The sequence below is a fragment of the Acinonyx jubatus genome, chromosome A2, assembly GCF_027475565.1.
Source record: "Acinonyx jubatus isolate Ajub_Pintada_27869175 chromosome A2, VMU_Ajub_asm_v1.0, whole genome shotgun sequence".
Classification (NCBI taxonomy): Eukaryota; Metazoa; Chordata; class Mammalia; order Carnivora; family Felidae; genus Acinonyx; species Acinonyx jubatus.
In genome coordinates this window covers 136,723,048-136,741,544 of record NC_069383.1, presented here as the reverse complement: position 1 = coordinate 136,741,544, position 18,497 = coordinate 136,723,048, and the positions used below count along the sequence as shown (strand labels likewise).

Genomic DNA, 18,497 nt, shown 5'->3' with positions numbered 1-18,497 from the left:
TTGGACTCAGGAACTGCCTGTGTGATGAAAGGGGCCAGTCTCCTTTGGTTTCTGGTGTTTAGGGTCAGGCACAGGCGAGGTGCTTCACACCAGCTGTGGGATGAGCTGCCAGTGGACTGGTGCTGTGGACTCACCTTCCTTCACCGTCTCCCTTAGGATGCTTTCACCTGTCTCACCTGCCTCGGTGATGTCAACGCAAGCATTTAGGTGGTGGGCATGGAAGTGTTCACTAGCAAATTCTTCCAACGTTGTTGTATGTTTGAACACTTTTATAAAAACACATAGGAAAAAGATCAAGGGGGAATGTCATTGCTTACACTGCGGGAGCAAATCAAAGTGTGTGTTTCGCTGCAGGTCCCTATAGCTTCCGCTCAATTCCTGGCCTTCTCAGGCTCTTCTCCAGGGTTTTCCTGTGGAGTGACAGATGTCTACGGGGCAGGAATTTGTAGTGAGGGAGGGAGGCCCCCATCTTTACCATCTCTACTTCTTTGCTGTGCGAGGCCGTTTATCCCTGTTTGTCAGCATGGGGGCTTGGATTCTCCGTCATACCTTTGGCAGTATGACCCTGGGCTCCTGAGACAGGGCTCTCCTCCTTCCTGCTCTTTGCAAGCCTTGTATGAGTTTTTGTTGTTGTTGTTGTTTGTTTGTTCAGGTAACCATTCGATTCTAAACATATCACTTAAATCAGAAAAAGGAAAGGCCAGCTCTGTGTGTGTAGTGAGCACACGATTCACCTTTACCCCACTTGCATTCAAAGAGAATTCAGCAGGTTAAGGGAATTACCCAGAATGAACCTCAGAGTTGCCTGGTGTACTGAGCAGAGTTCATTTATCAATGCCAAGTCTGAACAAGCTGCCCAAGGTTGGGTTCGTGCTGGTTAAGGAAGATAGCAGTGGGGCCAGATAGCTCAGGGTTGGAATCCATGACCTCACCCTCTCCTAAGAACTGGATCCCCAGTTCTTCTCATTTGTAAAATGTAAGTAAAATTACTTGCCACATGGGATTTTTACGGGAACAAAATAAATAGTTCCTATAATATTCTTTTGCACCTGCATTGATAATGACCAATAAATGTTACCTGGAGTGGTAGAATTCTTCCTGGCACTTAATTAACACCTATTCGATCATTTCACTCCTTTATTTATTTACCTAGAATTTCATTCAACACCCCAGGAGACCAAGGTGTTCTATCTCACAGACACATGGGGACTTTGTCCTGTGACACTGATCTACAAAGATGTCCATCTTTGATTGGTAAGTAGATAGTGCTTCTCTCGACCCTTGATTGATGGGTGTGGAGGTTCTCAGCCCAATTGTAAGCAAAAGATCTAAGCTGAGCATCTCAAGGATTCTAGGAGAACTAAGGCAAATCCCAGGAGTATTAGGAAACCAGAGTCATTTGCTTATCACTTGATCTTTCTGTAACCAACTATCAAGTTCAGCTTTGCATGGTGAACGGAATTTGTTTCAGCTCTTAATTTTTCACCTTGTTGCCATAATCCTCTGGGTGCCATTGACGTCTTTAAACTGGTTCACCAGTCACCCAGAGTGTTTAATAACCCAGGCATTGTAAGGTTTCCTCTTCAACATCTGTGCTTTGGAAATGGAGAGAAGACCACAGTTTAGGAAATCACTTAGAAGGAGGCAGGGAGGATCACGGGATCCAGCTGTTTGTAATGTGTAGTGACTGTGTTCTCATTTTTACCAGATTATTCCACGGCTATTTGATGGTTCTGCAGAAGCTCTGTCATGAGATTTTGGTGTCTTGGAAGAGTCCTCCGTGTCAGCATGCCGCTGTCACACAGACACATTCATTTGTTCCGTTTACCCACGCTGAGACCATTTTCCATTTTCTCCATGCAATGCAGTGTGCTCAAGCATTAGCTGCGTCTGGGCATCCAGAGACAGGGGTCACTTTTGCTGACCATTGGGGATGATGGTGCTTTCGTGGAGAGGGAGCCTGGGGAATGTGTATATAAGTAGGGTATTTGTGGGGTCAGATTTGATGCAGATCAGAATGCTGGCGTTCAGTGTCTGTTCTCTACTCTATCCACGTCAATCATAGCCATACACAACAGTAGTGATGGTTAACAGTAATGATAACAACAGCTACCAGTTAAAGAGCTCTGTGGTTTGATCATCTCATTTAATTCTCCAGAAATCCCATGAGGAAAGTACTATTTCCCACCCCCCACCCCCCATTCTCTAGTGGAGAAAACTGAGTACTCGCGGTCTCAGTCCAAAGCACCTGTCTTGTAAGTGGTGAAGCCAAGATTCAAACCCAGCCCGTCTCTACCTGGTACTCGAGTTTGTACTGACTGAGCATCATCCCTATTATTCTCAGCGGGGGCATAGGCGGAGTTAGGAGTGATGTCCTCATACAGATGGCCTCCTACCTGAGCATAATAAAATCATCGTATTTTGGACGTGGGCACCCCCCATGCTGACAGGGCAGGTGGCAGCAAGCTGTTTCCACCATGTGAGCGTGGCAGAGCCGCTTGCCTTGTCACTGACTACGTTCTCCTTTCTTCCCGCCTGTGCGGCCCCTCTACTGTGACCAGATTTCCTAGCCCACGGCCCCACGATAAGATGTATTTCCTCCGACAGCCATGTAGCCAGAGCACCGCAGAAGGCGTGGGGTGTTGGAGCGGGGTTATTTTCTGCTGGCTTTATCTGTACTCCTCTAGGAAATGCCTTGATTCGGCAGTTGTTCGGAAGGCACTGACATCTAATTATCATCCTGTGGGCTACTGCCATAACAAGCTGCAGAGTCAAGTGAGCCCTGATACGGGCTTCCTTTGCCAGTCAGAGCCACTCTGGTTTGTTGATAGGTGTCATCGTTAACTCTTTTGATCGGCCAACATAAGGACATTGCAGAGGTCAGTTATAAATGAACGAGGAAACATCTGTGGTACAGGTGATTCATATAAATACCACCTCCACTGCACCCAGACTGTCCCCCATCCCTTTTAGGGACATTGCCTCCCGTTACTTTCATTGGATATCATTTTATTATTCTGCACTGTCTATTGAACACCTGTGCTTCCCTTTCTCCAGTTTTGATGCACACCTAGAAATGCTGTTCATTTGCCCACGGTAACACACACTTCTAATCCCACTTCACCATGGGTCTGGCATCACGGAGGAGCAGAAGGTGACGTCGGTTTGGAATTGGAAGTCTTCTGAACCCCTATCCAGGCTGGCGTGCGATTGGGGCTGTGGCTGAGGACCAGAAGGAGAAAGGGGGAGCGTGTCCCCATTTTAGAACACCTGGCTGGGGGTTGGGGGGGAGAGGTGGGCATAGTTCCTTCTGTACAAATGACATTTATTCAGAGTTTTCCCCTCTGGAACGGGTTGCTCTTTTATCCTGGAGGAGACTTGTGTTTGTATGGACGAGATACCCAGGGAGTGCCAGGGCCTGAGTTCAGAGGAAGGTTTGACAGGAGATTCAAGGCTTCCCGATGGCCGTGAAGAGCCATCTGCCTTTGAGGCAGACGTCGCTCTTTCTCAGATTGCCTGGGATTGCGAAGGAAGCTCTCCAGATGGCCTCCTGGCCCCAGAAGTTCCTTCTGGAGCTGAGCTGGGTTTTCTTGTCGCTGTGATTCAGCAACAGCAGGACTTGATGGCGCCCCCACCGGGTGCCTGGCATGGCCTCATACCTCCTGCCTCCCACAGTCTGCAGCCCTCCTCCGTGGCCAAGGAGGGACTACATGTGGAGGCAAAGCAGTGGCCCCCATTGAGCTGCGTGGTTGCCTGAAGAGAGACTGGTTAAATGGGTAATTGACGGAAACAAAAAGCCAAGGGAAGTGGGTCCCTGCTGAGTAGCTGGTGAGTTAAGGGGCTGTGTGGAGACAATGGGGCTGAGGTTGGTAACCTTTCCAAAAGGTGAGTCTCTCCCCATCTCTCCTTTCTCCTCATTGTGTTTCATAATAATAACTCTTGGCTTTTTATGAGCTATAACTAAGCTCTTTACACCCAGTATTCATTTGATCTTTTCATGACAATTGAATTCATATTAAAAACAGGGGAATTGAGGCCCAGCGATATTAAGGGAAGTGTTCAAGGTCATGCATTTTGGTAGGTGACGAGGCCTTGGGGCAGCTCTCTGGAACTCTACCCTGGCCCTCTTCCGCGTCTTTCTCTGTAGCTCTCTCTTCCTCCCCTCCTGGGAGATTCCTGAGTACCCATCCTGAGCCAGGTGGTAAGGGCGTTCCAGACATAGGGGGCATAGGTCTTTCCTTAAGAAATTCAAGATACATTTGTTGGGGACAAACAAATGCTTCTGACCCTTTGTAAGGTGAGGGCAGCCCGGAGCTGTGTTGGACCCCTTTGGTGAATTCCCACCTGAGCCTGCTGCCTGCAGTTGGGTTATAAAGTTTGAGTGCTGCAGGGAGTCTAAGGACCTGGAACCGAGGTGGCTTGAAGCACAGTTCTCCAGGTAACCCAGAGCACGAGATGCTGGTGTGGTTCCCTTCCTCTGTGGCTGGCCTGTAGATGTAGGGCTGGTTAGGTACACCCTTGTGCTCCAGGTCTCCTGTTTCTCTCCGTCTTCCTCTCTCTGCCCCCTGCTGTCTGCCTCCCCGAAATGAAGAAGTACGAAGGAGAAGAAAAGGGACGTGTCTCGAGACCTGGGTTTGTGCCAAGCGCTGGACTGGGCATTTAAAATGTCGTGTCCCATCATCCTCGCACAAACTCTGTGCGCTGGATCATGTTCTATCTTGTCTCGTGGTGAAAGAGTCCTGGGATCAGAGAGGCTGAGACAGCTTTTATGTCTTTCTTTGTTCCCAATCCTCTCGTGGTTCCTTCCCTCTCAGAATAGATTCCAGAATCCCCGAGTTCCAGAAGAAAGGCCTTATATAATCTTGCCCGTGGTTATCTGACTTCGTTTCCTACCGCTGTGCCCCAGCACCCTGGCCTCTCTGCTGATCCCGGATTTGCGGTACGCTTCCACCTGGGGCCTTGGCTTTCCGTGCCCTTTCTTGCCTCCGTCTCTTTTTCCTTGCTCATCGCCCCGTTTCAAACTCTGTCCTCCTTCTGTTAAACGTTTCTCGTGTGAGTTTGATTTTGAAGGTTTTGATGGGCAAAGCGAACACATTTGGCTTACAGAATTACCCTGAGGCTAATTTGTAACAGAACATTGTTTGTGAAGGGATGGATTTTTTTGTATGAGTAAGCACAAATAAGGCAAACAATCCAGGGTCAATGTCAAATACTGTTTCTTACAGCTTTTAGAACTTCCTAGGGCCAGGCTGTCTAGTTCTCGTATTTAGTATTTTAGATTCCTTTGGGCATCAGTCTTTGTACCTGAAATAGACTCATATTTAATTCAACATGCACATTTATACCAAGGTCTTATTTGACGACTCACTTAGGTATTTTTTTTTTTTTTAAAGATTTCAGCAGAATCATAGGGTCTCTGGTCTTCGGGTTGGTAACCAAGACTTCTCCAAGATCTTTTTTTGGCAGAGCAAGTCTGGTCTCTTGTGTGGCCTCCCTGCTTTGCAGACCGTGAGGAAGATGGGATTTCGCTTGCTAGTGGTTGTGGCCTTTACTGCAGCAAATTTCAGTTTTGGTCCGAGTTATCTGTCTGTAGTTGGTCCGTTATCACAGCTTACCTGTCAGTTCCACATCAAGCGATGATGCTGTTCATGAGGGACTGGGTTCAGATGGTGGACATCACCCACACCTCTGTACATACAGGCTTCCCGCTTCTTTGAAGCATCTCCATGTAATTCAGAATTTGTTTTCTGTTTTGACTTAGGGGTGTCCTTGCACAGATCCCTGGGTGTGGTCCTGTTTTGCAGGCGGCACAGAACAAAACAAACGTCTTGCGGTCGTGTGTAGACCGATCTTTGTGAGAGATTAAATCATGTTTCGGTTTTTCGGCTGGGTGATTAAAAAAATGTCGAAACCGAGAATGGATATTTGCTTTTCAGTCAGGCGACTGCATGCTTTTCAGAGTATGCCAGTAGAGTTTTTAATGTGCTTACCTGGGAACGTTCCAGAGCTATCTGTGGTGTTCTCGATGCCCTGGGTACCATTCTTGATGTTGTCACTTTAACGTTCCTCGTGACACTCTTCTTCTTTTCTATCCCTGGTGCCACCATAGCCCCCTCCTGCTCCTCGGCCCCTCCTCCTCCTCATCGCTGATTACTAACCAGGGATTGGTCAACCTTCCCTGGAAAGGGCCAGATGGAAAATACAGTAGTCCGCCTTCTCGGTGGTTTCACTTCATCTTATCCCGCAGGGATTTTAGCATCTCACATCATCATAAGAAGAAAAGTAAATACAGTATGATAAGGTATTTTGAGAAAGAGAGAGACCACATTCACATATCTTTTACTATAGGGTCCTGTTACAGTCATTCTATTTTATTATTTTTGTTGTGAATTTCTCACTGTGCCTAACTTAGAAATTCAGCTGTATCATAGGTATGTATGGGTAGGAAAGAGCACAGTATATATAGGTTTGGTACGATCTATGGTGTCAGGCATTTACTAGGGGCTTGGAACATAGCCCTCGGGTGAGGACCACTGTTATTTTAGACTTCGTGCCCCCATGGTTTCGGTTCCAGCTACTTAACTCTGCTCCCGTGGCACCAAAGTAGCCACGAGAAAACACATACATGAATGAGGGGGCTGGATTTGGCTTGTAGATTGCAGTTTGCTGGCTTCTGACTTGGGGGAACGAAGTAACTTATCCTAGAATATATAGCTAGTAGTGCCGGGGCTAAGATTTGAATCCTTGCTACCCAATTCTTAAGACTCTGTGTTGCACCTCTGTGCACTTTGCAGAAGACCTTTTGGACTGTTCATCAGCTCATCTGAGCCTTCCCCTTTTCTCCTAAGAAAATGTGGTTAATAGTATTTTTTAGGGTTATCTTAATAATCAAATAATACAGTATAGGAAAGGCGCTATTACTTGAATGAATAGCGCTATTATGTAGAAACTAAAACAAGTCTTAGATAACTATTAAATAAAACTTTTAATCTGACTTATAATTATTGAAATGCTAATTAGTGGATGGAATTTCACTTATTAATGTTATTGAATAAAAACACAGATGTGCCTATTTATTATCCTTTGTACATCAAGGAATATGTTGATCAAATAAATGTTTCAACTGTTTACAGAGATCTTTCTAGCTTTTCAGAGTTTATTCCTTCACTGAGCTCAGACTTGTTACCCCCTCCCTTGTCCCAGGGATCAATCAGGTAATGTAAAAATAATATGCCGCTTACAGCATTCTTATGCAAATTAATATTATTATTATTATTTTTTAATGAAAGGGTAGCAGCTGTGTGGGTAAAGTGCACTGCACTCACCACTGTTCAGCTCGATGAGACATATGCTAATATGTAACCACTACCCAGGTGGATGCAGAGAATATTTCTAGCACCTCACAATGATTTCCTTGCACATCTTCCTTATCTATAAGCTGCCCTCTCCCAGAGGCCACCCCTGCTCTAATTTCTGTGACCACTGGTAAATGGTCTGTTCTCGATCTTCCTATAAATGGAATCATATGATAGGTACTTTCGTGTGCCTGGATTTTTCTCTCGGCCTATCTGTGAGATTTGTTTATGCAGTTACGTGTACCAGTAATGTGTTCTCTCTTTTTGCTCTGTTCTATTTCATTGTATGTTTGTACTACAATTTAGTTATCTATTCTTCTGTTGATGGGCATTTGGGTTGTTTCTGGTTGGAGGCTATAGTGAATAAAGCTGCTATGAATTTAAGTGTAAATACTATTTTTGTGGACATGTGCATTTTTATTTCTCTTCGATATATAAATGTTATTTATTAGAGGACATTGGAGTGTTTGTATTTGTGGGTGTTTAAGTGCCATTGTGAGAGTTTTATTCCAATTACGTCCACATTAGGGCTTTAAGGATAAAAGCGCCTAAATATGTAATTCTGAGTTATTTCAAGTATGTATTTTTTTTAATTTTTATTTTCTTAGAGTGGGGAGATGGGGCAGATGGGGAGGGGGAGAGAGAGAGAGAGAGAGAGAGAGAGAGAGAGAGAGAATCTTTTTTCTAAGTTTATTTTTTTTAGAGAGAGAGAGAGAGCAAGTGTGTGAGCGGGGAAGGGGCAGAGAGAGAGAGAGAGAGAGAGAGAGGGAGGGAAGGATAGACAAAATCCCAAGCAGTCTCCATGCTGTCCACGCAGACCCGATGTGGGGCTCAGTCAGTTCCACAGACTGCAAGATCATGACCTGAGCTGAAATCCAGAGTCGGATGCTTCACCTAGGTGCCCCTCAAGTATCTTTTTATATTTATTATTTAAAAAAATTTTTTAAATGTTTATTTTTGAAGGAGAGAGAGACAGAGTGTGACTGGGGGGAGGGTCAGAGAGAGGGGGAGACACAGGATCCAAAGCAGGCTCCAGGCTCCAAGCTGTCAGCACAGAGCCCGATGCGGGGCTCGAACCCACACACCGTGAGATATGACCCAAGCTGACGTCGAATGCTTCACCGACTGAGCCACGCAGGTGCCCCTCAAGTATCTTTTTAAAGGAGGGTGTGAACAGTGATGATGCATATTGTCTTAGTTAACTGCAATATAATATAATGACTTAAAATCATCTAAGCAAGAATATATGTGAAGTACAAAATGCCCTGCAGTATCATTTCCATCATTTTAGAAAAGAAAGTGTTCATGCTATTGTATAAATATCATTGTTTCCCTTTTGATGGGAATAGTTTTTTACACAATATGCTTTGCTGATGCTAAATTTCCCATTGCAGAGTGGGAAAAACGATTCTTACGTCTCCATTTTGAGTATCAGATGATCGTAGAAAGTCTGCGAAAGTGCCGTATAAACCACAAAGTTCTATTGAAATGTTGGTTAAAATAGAGGCAATCATAACAGTAATAACTAGGTTGTGTGAGGCTTCCATTTGTGAAATAAATTAGATCATTTACCGAAAGCTCCACTAATGATTATGACTGTCAAGTTTTTTTTAAAACCACTGGTTAGAAATTAGCAGTGGAATATGGTTGCAAAGGAAGATTCCTATCAGGGGTTTTGGGGAAAACTGAGATGACCGTTTTTCAGATTGTCAGTCTCTCTGTGCTTCAGTTTCCTCGTTTCTAGAATGAAGGAGCCGTAAGTAGAGTATCTTGGGTTCCTTCCAGCCCTCCACTTTCCCCACATTCCCTTTTTATTGTTAAAAAGCATAAAAATGCTGACTCTCCACTGGGCATTTGATCCTAATAGAAAAAATTTCTCCTCTGGGCCCAATTGGATCATGGGATGGATTGTTTGACAGAATTTGTAGTAACTTGCTTGAAAAGAAGAAAGATTTGTTGATGTGTTAAAAAAATTTATTTTATCCCCTCTGCCAGGATCTGACTGTTCTGTGCAGAGCCACTGGGTTTCAGGTTAGTTACCTTAAAAGTGACAAGTTTGCACTGGGGAAAAGGAGAAAGACTTGTTTCTCTCTAGCCTTCTATTTTAGAATTCATCTTGCGCCCCACTTTCCATTGATTCGGGGGGTAGTAGCTTTGGTAGTCTGGGCAGCAGGTTCTAGAAATCAACCGAGGCCTTTTCGGAATCACAGCTCCCAAGCAACACAGCCTGCTTGCCTTCTCTTTTGAAGGAGATAAATGGCTCTCTCTCTCTCTCTTTCTCTCTTTCTCTTTCTGTCTGTCTCTCAGCAAGGCTATTTAACTTTAAAGGCCAGAGGCATTAAGGATCCAGGGATCTGTGTTTTAAAGCCGGGTGTTCTTGCCCAACATTTCAGAAGCCAAGCTCAAAGCTCTCGACAGCTGAAAATACCCCCTTGCTCTATTCAGCCAACGCAGGCGCAGCAGATTCTGGGATAACAGACCTTTTCTCATATACTCTGCTTACTGCTGAAACCTTGGTAGAGGGAAACACTTTTAAAATGTCTTGTTATGGAGAGGATTGGGCCAAATAAATACATTGCCTGTGGAAAATAACATACACTTGTAGTAAAGGGCAGTCTCGGTATCATAGCTGGTATTTGAAATGCAAGAAGAAGAATATTGGTTCTAGAGGGAGGATCAGTGGCTTTTCCAGTGCTTGCCTCTGCAGCCAGCTAGGTTTGTAAATTACTTATCTGAGCCCCCATCTGTAAAAATGGGGATGACATCTAGCTCTAGGGATGGCTTGCTAATGCAGGCAGTGTTTGCTTTGCCTGGCTCACTCAGCATTATCACAGTTTCCACCCCCTTGCCTATCTGTGAAATGTATCATCCTGTATATATATAAAGGGTCCCAGAAATTTCTCCTGGGGAGCCTTTCAAGTGGTCTGCCTCAGTGAGCCCACAGTACTGGGCTCTTCCCCAGAGGTGAACAGTCTCTGGGCCAGTTTCTATGGGAGACTTCTGCACGGCCAGTCTGTGTGTGCCCAGAAGAGTCCAGAAGTCATAGCGGAACGAAAAGACCCAACCTGTCAACACATCTAGGTTTGGGAAGGCAGATCCTTCCCTTGAAAGTCTCTTCCTCATTTGAGATCCATCTTCAGAAAATCTGAGGGGTTGGTTTTGGATCCGACTCATCCATCACTGGAATGATGAAGAGTTCAAAAATGAAATTAAATAGAATTACAAAATGCGGTTCTCACCCCCTCCCTTTCCTCAGAAGACTTATTAGATGGCAGAAAATGGATGCAGCTGTTTGGGGAAGCTGTTCAGTAAAGTGGAAGATGTATATGCTTTATGATCAGGTAATTCTATTGGTAGTTAAAAAAAAAACTTGGTACATGTAGCTTGGGTGATTCGTACAAGAATCTTCATAACAGCACAGTTTGTGATAGAGAAATACTGGCTAAAACCTAAAATGTTTTTCACCAGGCAGTAGGTAAATATATGTGGTGTATTTCTCCCTTGGGGAACCGTGCAGCTGCTAAAATGAATAAACAGGAACAGTTTATCAATGTGGACACATTTCCAGCTTTACCTGTAGCATTTCATATCTTTACTATTAAAAGAGATCTAAGGCAAGTATAGCAAAGCATTCAATCTTGTTAAATAATGGTGGTGGCTAAATGGCTGTCAGTCATATTGTTTGTGCATATTCAAAACACTTGTTAATTTTAGATAGCTGGTAAAAAAAGAAAAGAACCAATGTCATAGGATGGTTATGGGTTACTTTTGGCATTTATCTTTATGCTGGAGAACATCATTTCCTTGAGGGAAATAATGGCAATGTGTGGCAGAAGGGAAGTGTTTGTGTGAACGTGGGTATTTTTTGTATTGGGGGTAGTTCCTCTTTTAACCCCATGGTCTACTTAACCATGAAGGCATTTTTTTCCCCACGTCAGCCCTCTAATGTGAGAAAAAGTGAGTGGCAGTTTAGCAGGCAGCGTATGTGAGTGGCTAAGTGGTCAGGGTGCCGAGGCGGCCTCCCTGGGTATATGTCTCTGCTCCTGTGGTGTATGAGGAAGAGATTGATCTTCTGCCCTGTTGCCTCCCTACAAAACAACGTCTAGTGGCATAGTAGGCAGTAAATGGGGTTGTTTCTGTTGATTCAAACACTAGACAGTGTGTGACTCCGAATGAATGTTAGCTGGTTTTATTATTCTAGTTTGCTGTGGCCAAGGAACTCTAGAATTCCGTGTCAGGGCTGGAGCCTCAGTCTCTGTCACAGCTCCATGAATCCAGAACCTTCAGCACTGAGCCTGGCCGTTTCCTCAATATTGAGCTTGTCTTTGCACCGCAAGCTCTCCCTGGGAACTATCTTAAATAGCTGCTGCCCGTTTTCTGTCTGTTCCCTGCCTTGGGATGTGGGGTTGGCCTGGCAGCCTTTGCCGGACTCCATCCACCAACTCGGGCAAGCTCATGATCTCTAGTTTGATCACGGTTCATCAAATGTGTTTCTTTCCAGAATTTGATCTAGCCTGTGCAAATACGTTTTCAGTGTTGGTGATGGAACACACACAAACACACTCACTTTTTTTTTTTTTTTTTTAAGAGAGAGAGAGAAAAAAAGAAAAAGTGCATTAGCAGGGGAGAGGAGCAGAGGGAGAAAATGAATCTTAAGGAGGCTCCGTGCTCAGCGAGGAGCCAGATGCAGGGCTCAGTTCCATGACTCTGGGATCATGACCTGAGCTGAAATCCATGCTTGGACACTTGGGGCGCCTGAGTGGCTCAGTTGGTTAAGTGTCTGACTTTTGGTTTGGGCTTGGGCCACGGTCTCATGGTTTGTGGGATCTAGCCCTGTGTCGTGCTCTGTGCTGACAGCAGGGAGGCTGTTTGATATTCTCTCTCTCTGTTCCTTACCTGCTCACAGGCTCTCTCTCAAAATAGATAAACAAACTTTGGAAAAAAAAGAGACGCTCAACTGACTGAACCACCCAGTTGCCCCCCAACACACACACTCACTTTAAATTTCTTGGACTTGGTCTGAGACAGGGGGAGTTCTTGATCAGATGTTGCTATGTCCCTAGCAGATACTTGGCAATGTCTGAAGACAATTTTGATTGTTACCGCTTGAAGTGAGGGAGTGCGCTATTTTCATCTAGCGCATAGAAGCCAGGGATGCTGCTGTTAAACACCTTAGGGGCCCCATTACAAAGAGTTCTCCATCCCCAAATTCAGTTGTGCCGAGGTTATGAAACTCTGCCCTTGGCCTAATGAGGGCTATAGACTGAGGGTCCTCACGGAAGTTGAAAGGCTTCACGACTTTAGTGTTGTTTCAGCGTGGAAAAAATCTGGCATCAAAGACTTACTCTTATGTAGAGGGAAAGACAAAGCAGGTTGGGGCAGGAACAAACCTGTTAAGCCCCTCATGGCTTAGGTCTCCTAACAGGTGTAGAAGATAAGCCCGAATAGAAAATTATTAACGTTTAGAAATTCTTCTCCCTCTTTTCCCTCTGCCTTGCGCCCTTATCTGGAGAAGGGAGATTCAGAGTGGATAATGATCTTGAGAAATCTGTTGCTCTGGCTTTTGATCCCTCTTCTCATTTTCTTCTTCTCTTTTCAGAGTGTAGAAATCATATGTCAAAGCACAGACCTGCTTAGAATATTGAGTGTTAATAGAGGCTGGAGCTTTCTTTTTGCTGCATTCTGGTTCAGCAACTGACACTTGAGGAAGTACTTCCTATTGATATCGTTCAGGGAACGGTTTCAGAAGGGCCCTGAGCTGCATGGGGATGGTATCAAGCTGCACTTGAATCCCATCTGCAAGGCTAAAGGCTTTGAGAGAGAGAGTATCCTCTTTTAAAGGAATCATAATGTCTTTAATGTTAATTATACAGGCTACCTGATTAATCCGTAAACTCCCATCTTTATGTATAAAGGGAACCGCACGATGTTCAAAATGAAGGTTACCTAGTGGCTTGAAAGAGCTGTTTGCTCCGTGTTTATATTTTGGGACTTGGATAGCTAGTGCTTCAGACATCTATCAGATGGAGGGCTGTCTGCTTGGAGCTGTGCCTTAGCTGCACACACACACACACACACACACACGCTCGCATGTGCACGTGCACGCACACACGCACACACACACAGATGCACAGATTTTATAGACTGGCTTCACACTTTGCTGAGGTCCTTCTATTCCTACTTTTATTTTATTTTATTTTATTTTATTTTATTTATTTATTTAAAAAAATTTTTTTAACGTTTATTTATTTTTTTGAGACAGAGAGAGACAGAGCATGAACAGGGGAGGAGCAGAGAGAGAGGGAGACACAGAATCCAAAACAGGCTCCAGGCTCTGAGCTGTCAGCACAGAGCCCGACGCGGGGCTCGAACTCACGGACAGTGAGATCATGAGCTGAGCCGAAGTTGGACGCTTAACCGACCAAGCCACCCAGGCGCCCCTTCTATTCCTACTTTTAAAAGAGCCATCATTTCTCGCACGGATGTAACTAGAGAACAAACCTCGCAGAGATGGTTGAATTTGTTTTCACTTCTATCCTCTGCCTAGAATCAAGATCAAGGAGAGGCCAGATTTTATTTCATTCTTGACTCACTTTGATAAGAGCCCAAGGTGAGGGACACAAATGGCAATGGGGAAACCTTAGAATTGAAATCCAGTCCCTGCTTTAAAAAGTCTTACTCATGATTGACCAAAAGCAGTTTTTCTTCACAGAAAGCATTATAAATAATGTTTAAAATTGTTAGTTTTTGAGGCATCTGGTGGCTGAGTCAGTTGAGCATCCGACTCTTGATTTTGGCTCAGGTCATGATCCCAGGGTCATGGGATCGAGCTCCCCTTGGGGTTCTGTGCTGAATGTGAAGCCTGCTTAAGAGGCTCTCTTTCTCTCCCACCTCCCTCTCTGCTCTGCTCATTCTCTCTGTAAAATAAAAAAAATTTTTTTAATGTTTATTTATTTTTTGAGAGACAGAGAGAGAGAGAGAAACAGAGCATGAGTGGGAGAGGGGCAGAGAGAGAGGGAGACACAGAATCCGAAGCAGGCTCCCCAGGCTCCCGAGTTGTCAGCACAGAGCCCGATGCGGGGCTCGAGTTCATGGACGTCAAAATCATAACCTGAACCAAAGTCGTCGGACACTTAACCGACTGAGCCACCCAGGCGCCCCCCTAATTTTTTTTTTTAGTTTTTCAGAGCCCTTTGTCAATGAAAGAGATTTTTACAATGAAAATCAGTAATTAGGAAGAATGCAACGTTACTTATCTGGCTCTCCTGCCGAAAACGTATAATCTCATTCCAATCTTGGGATGACATCAGACACCCCAACGTGAGAAACCTTCTACAGTTAACTGATTGAGGACACATTTTTTTTTAAGATCAGGAAGACTGAGGAACTGTCACAGACTGGAGGAGGCTATGGAGAAATAACTAAGCGCGATATGGGATTGGAAACTGTAAAAAGACATTAAGGGAAAACCTGGTACAGTTCAAATAATGTCTGTCGTTCTACTTAATAGCATCATGCCAATGTTAATTTCCTGGTTTTGATCATTGTATTATGGTTATGCAAGATGTCAGCATTGGGGGAAGCTGAGTGAGGGCTATGTGAAAACTCTGTGCTGTTTTTGGAACTTTTCTGTAATTCTGCAATTTTTTCAATACAAATTTGTTTTTTCAAAAGCAGTAATTACTATGTGTAACCAAACCAAGTTAAACAGTTCCCATTGTTCCCTTATCCTGCTAGCAGTTTAAATAGCACTTCACAGAAATAGTTTACAAGGGTGTTTTATGAATAACAAAGCCACGAAAGTATTGGTTGCACATACTAAATGGCAAATTTAGTTTTTAAATTGAGATGATACATGAAACTTTTTCAGGTTAGTACTTGGCCTTTAAAAAACTATTATAAAAGTAATTAGGCTTACTGTAAACATTTCAGTAATATAAAGCAGAGAGGGGTATTCTTAACTCCTATCTCTACTTCCCCTGCCATTATCAAGGTTATGCCTCCCACTGTGAAAAGTTAGGTGAAAAGTTCGGGTGTCTAGGTCACCAAGTCCAGACCACAGAATATCTATTAAGCAGAATGTGGTCATGTTGCCAAAGCCCTTCCATAACTTATTCCCCGCCCTTCAACCTAACAGGAACTCAGGGCTTTCTTCAGGACATGTGTTTCTCCCTTACCTGTTATAAAATATCTTTTACATCTGCCATAATGTGTTCATTTAGCTACTCCTATATGAAAATTTCATCTGTCTTCCAGATTTCATCCATCAAGTGTTTAACATCTCCTCTCTTGACATTCCTCTTTTTTTTTTAACGTGTAGCCTTTAATTCAGGCCTACATTTTTCTACCAGAAAGAGAGTATGGCGTCTGCCTTGTGCAAGCTCTGCTTTCGTTTTTTTAATTATTTTGTATCTGTAATGTAACTTCCTAGACACCAAATGTCTGGGTCCAAATATAATAATGTTTTGCGTTTAATCTGCAAAGAAGAAAAGTCATATTTAAATTCTGTGGTTTCCAGCTTGTATTTAATTTTTAGACCAGTGTGGCCCTGCAGGGAGCTCAGAAGTGTGACTTTGTGTTTGGATATTTATTCCTAAGTACTGAGAAGGCGGATGTTGTACAGCATAGAGAAGTATGTGAGCAAGCTGGCCTGGCCTTCAGAAGTTAATTTTGTGTTTTTAAACCCTGGTGTAAGTGCATCGCCTCCCAGCAGGGGGTTAATAAGTAACCCACAGAGAAGTGGCACAGGTGCCTAGATTTAGTTGTTCTGTAGTTTATCATGAGACCCGAAAGGAGGGGGAAACAGCTGAATAAACAGTTCAAAGAAGTTTATCATATTCGAGTGGTTAGTAAAAATATACTAAAGAGAATGAATTTCGGGAGTTGTGTGTAGGCCTTGGGTAGAAAAAGCAGTAATGGTTTAGGTGCACTTGAGAAACATGTAGGTGGGATGCTAATATGTTTACATATAGGAGTTTCTGAGACAGTGGGACAGAAATAATGGAAATGATGGCAGTACCGGGGAGAAAAAGATAAAGGGGATCCTGGTTGGTGAAGGAAGATAGCTCTTTGGTTCCAAAATATTTAAACCCCAAACAAGCTGTGGGTGTTGTGGATTTATTGTGTTAGCGGTGACACCTTTCAAAATTAGGAAGAATGAGGTATGTTCTCGAATACAGTAGGCTGGCATAATTACCGAAAATACAGTAAATGTCCCTATCATTCTTTGGGTTTAATCTTAACATAATTAGCTCCTTGCACAATGGAGTATTTAATTTGAAATGCTGCCAACGCTTATTAAGTGAGAAAAGTGCTTCCTGAGATCTCTGTTGTTACATTTGGGACTTTCTAGATGAGATCACTTTCCCCAGAACTGCTGGGGTATCAGAATTGTTGCTCATATTCTGGCCTTTGTCACCCAAACTCACCGAAACGCTTACCATTTTCAGTTCTATTGATGGCATCTTTTATGAATATCAGTGATTTTGCCCAATTGTTTGGAAACAAATTAATTTCTGGAGACCTGACAAACCCATTTGCCCTGCAGCACCTTGCTGGTCCAGCGACTTGGTAGTAAATGGGCACCAGTAGAATTTATTTCTTTCATCTCTTGTTTTGGATTTTCTTTGTTTATTGCTGAGTCAGGGCAAGAAATAGGAAACGTGAATATCCGTTTTCTTTGGTTTGCATGTCTCTTTTGGTTGTGACTTGACATTTCCCCAGGTTTGTAAAACACAGTGGAATCCTCTGACGACTTTGGGGTTGGAGTGTAGAATATTTTAATATGCTTTCATAGTTTGTAGATATATCAAGTGACAATAACCAATAGTGCAAGTTATTCCCTAAGATCACTCACCTGTGTATACTAGAATTCCTTGGTGTTTTTAACCTACTTTCATATAGTAATAGAATATCTAATCAAGAGTATAAAAAATTGAAAAGTTATCATCATTAAGAATCAGCATAGGTTCAACCAGGAATAAGTCCTGTGTAATTTGCCTCATTTCCTTTTTTGGTCAGAGACAAACCTAGTTTGTCTAAAAAATTCCTTATAAAAATGAATGGGAAATGTGGGCTCTAGGATGATAAGGGTTCACATGGCAATTTAACAACTAGGGTGATGATTAAGAAGGCAGTGAAAACCTGCATAAGGCCTAGATAATTGCCCTGACTCAGCAATAAATACTAGGACAGTTTTAAGTCTTCTGATATGAACATGAGCTATCTTGTTTATGTAGGTCCTTCATTTCTTTCCATGATACTTTCTAGTTTTTAGTATACGCATTTTTTACTTGTCTTGTAAAATATATTTATCTATTTAATTTTTATCTTTTATTTTTAACTTTAAATTTTTAAAGTTTTATTTATTTAGAGGGAGCACAAGTTGGGGAGAGGCAGAGAGAGGGGGAGAGAGAATCCCAAGCAGGCTCCACATTGTCAACATGGAACCCGATGCGGGGCTCAAACTCCTGAACCATGAGATCAAGACCTGAGCTGAAACCAAGAGTCAAGACGCTTAACCAACTGAACCACCCGGGCGCCCCTGTAAAAGATGTTTCTAAGGGTCTTATATATTTTTTTATGTTCTTTTAAAGGGAATTGTTTCCTTAATTTCCTGTTTGTTTGCTGCTAATGTATAGAACAACCACTGAGTTCTGTATATCGATCTGTGTCCTGTAGTCCCGCCAGTTTCCTCAATTCATTTATTAACTCTGTTTGGTTTTGGTGGTTCTCGTTGGGATGTTTCTTTCTATAACATCATGTCATCTGCAAGTGGAGACAGTTTCACTTACTCGTTTCCAATCCACTGACTTTTATTTCTTTTTCTGGCCTATTGCTCTACCACCTCCAGCAGAGTGTTGAATAGACGTGGTGAGGGGTGACATTTTTGGCTCCTTAATGTATTTTAGGGAGTGTTTTCTTCTTCTTGGACTGAATATATACTCGTACGTAATGCCTTGTCGATCTTTATATTATAATGAAACAAACTGAAATCCATTTTACAGCTGAAGATGTGGAAGGGTGAACCAGTGGTGGTTTCCACTGCAGCTCACTGGCCTTTGTTCTGAATTTGCTTGTTATGTGGTCACATGAAAACTGACCCAGTGGTAGTTCCAAGGACAGATTCTTTTCTATGGCATC

At 43.3% G+C, this 18,497-nt stretch overlaps 1 protein-coding gene across 5 annotated transcripts in view; it reads left to right on the top strand.

Annotated features, from left to right (window-relative positions):
- PTPRG (protein tyrosine phosphatase receptor type G) overlaps positions 1-18,497 on the top strand; it is a 709,728-nt gene that overhangs the window by 283,934 nt on the left and 407,297 nt on the right. Inside the window, exon 1 of one of the 5 annotated variants that reach the window (XM_053219148.1) lies at positions 13,611-16,516. The exons of the other annotated variants lie outside the window; for them this stretch is intronic. The gene's annotated coding sequence lies outside the window, so the exon portion shown is untranslated. Of the gene's footprint in view, positions 1-13,610; positions 16,517-18,497 lie in introns of those variants that run through there. 5 annotated transcript variants of the gene reach the window in all.